Consider the following 5,394-nt stretch of genomic DNA (forward strand, 5'->3'; position numbering starts at 1 on the left):
TAGCTACTGAATAATAACAAGTACCGGTCGTGTCAATAATAGGTCTTAGGGGTGGAATATTATCAAAATCTTTATGTAATTTAGGTAGTCCATGTGCTCTAGCAGGCATGGTTGATACTGGACGAATTTCTTTGTATTCAGTCAGTTAGTTTATTTCTACTAAATAGTGTCCGGAGGTAGGCTTGTAAGGAGTTAATGTGTCTAGTAGACGGTAAATTTTACTGGGGGCTACAACATAAAAAGTAAGATTGAATTGTTACACTACGTGAAAGAAATTTTTCCTATGGTATGTTGGTAGAACACAACGTGGGGCTACAAAATCAAAGTGCCTGGAAAACTAATTTGATCTCTGTGTCCTTTGATAAAAATTGTTTGTTTTAGATTTTAAAAGAAAAGCACGAAATCACCATATCTCTAACGCTTTGGTCCACTGGAATACTTTTGTTTTCAAACTGCTCAAAACACATACCGCTAATACAATTGTTCCATGAGACCAAATGTATATCCAGATTACTTAAAATTGGGGCAACGATGTGAAATGGTCATTCCTCTGCAATGCTTATATCTAACAGAAATAATTTTGATGTCAAGTTGTTCAGAAGACACACATTTATATTTTGCTCTAATTCAACCTGTTCTATATAACCTATTGCTTACTGAGTAATTATTGGCAATCATGGTTTTCCGCAAATGATATGAAAAAGGTATAGGCCTAATTCTACAATATACATTTTGTTACATAATTTTCTTTTATGTATTTTATATTAAAATATTTAGGCCTAAAAATAGAAAAGTCATATTCTTCTTCCATAAATCCTAATCATGTTAAGGATAATGGTTTATATTTTGAGACACTTTGAACAATAAATCAGAATGTTTTCCCCATAAGCCTTAGAGTGAACATCGGTATAGGCCTACTACATACTTGATCCTTTTACAACGCGGATTTATTTTCTTTGTTTTTTTATTACTTTTATTTAAGGTTATAATCCATACCATACATTAATTCTAAGCCGTTACTCTATTCATCCCACATTCATCCAATAGAAAACTCAATATTTTAGAAAAAAAAAAGAAAAGAATACTTGGTCATTGACAATGAATTATGACATATTGGGGGCATAACAATAAAACTCTTGTTGTTTTAATTACATTTCTGCGGTATTTGCATTCCAAGTTATAAATTAGTGTTAATTCTACTGCAACTTATATTTTTGTCTATAAAAATATAATTATGAAGAATGTATGGCATTGTTGTAAGTAAACATGCCAAAAAAACATTAAAAAAAAAATAGGATCTCAACGTTTTTTTTTTTTTTTTTTTTTTTTTTTTTTTTTTTTAGTGTCCCCTAATTGGGGTTGTCTATGCTGGATAATGCCGATAATAATGAAAATGATTATAATGTTGATAAAAGAAAACAATATTTGATTGACGGATGATGGTAATATTTAAACTGGCGGTGATGATGATAATGATGATAATAAAAGCTATGATTATAATGGAGAATGATTATGACGATGTGGAATGATAATAGGGCTGATGGTGATGGAGAATGATGATGATCAAAACTGTGATCGATAATGATTTTGATGGTTTTTAATGATGGAAGATTATGTTAATGATAATTGAGAGGACGAAGGACGATAGATGATGACAATGGTATAATGTTACAGCAAATGAACGTCTTGTAGGTGTCAATTTATTTACAATACAAACATTATAGACCTATGTAATTATATATGTACATGCTCTAAATGTCTTGTTATAAGGCGCAATGAGTGAAGTATAAGAAAAATATTAAATGGTTCTTTAGGTTATTTTATACAGCCAAAGTATAACTATGCTAGTCGTTTATATGTTGAAAATTGTTAGCCTTGTTTGAATTTAGTACTGATAAATATTTTGTCTAGTACCGTACTTTTTGTCCAGACTAAATGAGATATTATGAATCAAACATTTAAATTTTTGCCTATAAAATTAAATGTTTACAGATATGATGAGGTACAGGTTATAATAATTGTTTTCGGTCATTTTCTTTTATTATATTTAACATAAACATGGCACTTCTGAGTAGTTTAAAACCAGAACCACTTTTCTGCTATTACAAACTAAGCCCATGAAGTAAAATATTTGTACATTCATAGTTTACAAAGTGATGCATGTAAATCAATTTTTGCCTTGGGAGGGCAGTATGCATCCCGGGTTAAGGACGTTACTCCACTAAGGTACTAGTGACCACCAGCATACCCCACCAAATATTGACCAAAAGGTCTTTTAATGTTGAGGACTTCTCTGATAGTATTTTTCTTAGAAGAAGAAAGATCGAGATGAACAGAAGACGCAAGCGAAATCGAGTGAGGTAGAGTTGAATGCAAGAACTGAGTGGTGTGTCCACGGAAGAGAAGAAAACCAGAGTAACGGTTGTGGCAAAGGGTCATTGACATAGAACGGGCGGGTGGGAGAAAAAAATGAAGAGGGTGGCCAGAATATTGAACGATGTCAAAGAGGGCTTTAAGCAGTACATTTCCAAGTCAGGTAGGAGAAATTTACACCTAAAATTATTGCTATAGTTAATAATGATATTTAAAAAAGATGATAATGATTTTAATAATAATAATATTATTATTAAAGTCACTCTGACCATAATGTTGTAGTTAATTAGATTTTAATTGGGTTTTTTGACTTAAGAACTTATATTAATCTTCATCCACACTTTGCATCACCATATTTAATGTAATTATTTAAGCATTTTCTTATTTAAGTTTATTTCATTATAGTCTAATCAATAGGCAATTTCTTTTTATATTAAATTTTAAACATGTTTTTTTATATTGTGGCACTCTTATACTCTAATACTTTATATTATCGTGAATTATCACATCAGAATGGTGTAATGCATACTACAGGTGCTGGGGTGGGCGCGATCGTGTAGGGATTCGGTGTTTCGTTGCTGCTTGTGTCGTCATCAGGAATTATTCCTGATGATGGCATGATTGGTGTTGGGATGTTGGGTCCCTGGGTCCCTGTACGCTGGCGTGCGTTTCGATGCTTGGAATGTGTATTATGCTATCTCATCTGAGATTAATCAGTGGAACTTTCGGTTTTATCATATTATCTTGTAATATTGTTTGCATATAGCATATACCATATACTGTTTTGCCTAATTTTGTAATTTTGAGATTTTGTATAAAAATTAATTTGATTGATTGATTGCTATGTATATGCATGTGCGGAAAATACCTAATAAACAAACAAACAAACAAGGGAAAGTAATCGAGTACAAAGTTTCGCGTCACTGTATTTAAATAGCAGAGGAAAAATATAATTAAGAGAATCAGATGTAGATCGTTTAAAACGAAAACCCAACTGAAATTAGAAAGATTAGACTGCACAACAGTGTTTAGTCGATCACATATGACACCTTCAAGGAGTTTGCATAAAGGAGAAGTGACAGACACAGGGCGATACTTATGAAAATTAATTTTATCAGATGAATTATGAGGATGCACAATGGCTTCTTTGCAATCTGCAGGAATACAACAATGGTTAACGGAAAGAATAAACAATTTAGCAATGAACGAGCACACGAATGAACAACTAGCTTAATAACAAAGTAACAAAGAGAGTCAGGACCTGGAAATTTAGAGTTTCTAAGATTTTTAGATGCAGAGAGAACGTCAGATGGGGTGATATTTAGAATGTCATACAATAGAGATGGAGCACATGAATGCGGGATAGAAAAAGGATAGTCAGAAGATATCAGCAAATATCAAATTAAACTGCGAAGAAATAACATGAGGCGAATTAATGGGTGTACTGTTGTGGGATTTGAAAGTTCGCGAGGACTTATTGCTGGTTGGTAAAATGCTTTGTATTTTTGACCGCCAGTTACATTGGACGTCTATCGTAAACGGAGCCATCTCAAACATCAATATACACCTTATTAGTTATTGAATATCATTCTAACTGAATATTGTGATGGACCACATGATGAGTATTAAATAAAAAAAAATTGTGAAAATCATATCTATTATCGGTGCTATGACGATTGATTCCATATAAAGAATGTTTAACTTTACAAGTAATTAATTTCACACCATTTATCCTGTTCACACAATACCTATTTCACTTAAAATGATCGCAATTTTTATATGCATGTAAAATGAGCAATATATTGTCGGTTACATACTGATTACAGCCCAATCATCGGTTACAAACAATATTTAATAATATTTAATGATGATTAAAATCATGGTGTTTTCTTTATTAAATCAATTAAACAATAACGATATCGATAAGGTGATTGTAATACGATAGGAATAATTATGACACTAACGATAGCAACAACGGTAACGATAGCCATCTCAAACATCAATATACACCTCATTAGTTATTGAATGGCAACAGTATTACTTTATAGTTTACTTTTGCTTAATAACTATATTGTTTATTTTGTCCTTTTTTAAGGTACTTGAGAAGTAACCGAATAAATGATCTACACCAAGGTGTATTCAGTGGTTTGACTAGTCTTCAAACATTGTAAGTGACAATCCAAAAGTTTTGAATAATTGTATTATCATATCAATTATTTTAATTAATGTACGATTGTTTATAATGGTGATAAATTGTAATAATAATAATAACAATAATAATAATAATAATAATAATATTATTATTATTATTATTATTATTATTATTATTATTATTATTATTATTATTATTATTATTATTATTATTATTATTATTATTATTATTATTATTATTATTATTATAATAATAATAATAATAGCAATAAAAATATCTTTTTATACCTGATACATAAACATATATAAGAATATACCTGATCACACACATTAATGAATATCACTCACATACATACTGATAGAGTGTAGGACAAATAGTAGTGCTCAATGCATAGTCATTCGACCGTAACATACGATGTTAGTCCACTGATGAAGCCCTAACCTACGAAACTAGACAGTGGGTTGAGGCTCCAAAATCGGCTTAGTTTACGAATTCTGTGACCCACCGATCCGCGCTACTTGATATTCGCACAAAAATGTCAATACTATTTTATTGAAACATAATATAATTGTCGGCAATCGTAAATTTGGGAAAACTGTAACCAAAAATGAGAATTTATCTTCGAAAAAATAATGTCGTTCACGAAAGCAGTACCCAATCACAGCACACTTACCATACCTGTTAAGCATTGATGAGACGCTATTAGCCAATCACAAACGTTCTTGTAAACTCGGTAACTAATGTAAAAAATGTCGCGAGGAAAGTGACAATGTGTAGCAATTTGGACGAAAGTTCTCCGGTTTTAGTGGAATATTTCAATATGATATAAGTATACCAGCCTTTAAATAAAATACATTGGTAATACTGTA

This window comes from Anneissia japonica, unplaced genomic scaffold, assembly GCF_011630105.1.
Source record: "Anneissia japonica isolate Jap-2015-1 unplaced genomic scaffold, ASM1163010v1 scaffold572_len100740_cov107, whole genome shotgun sequence".
NCBI lineage: Eukaryota > Metazoa > Echinodermata > Crinoidea > Comatulida > Comatulidae > Anneissia > Anneissia japonica.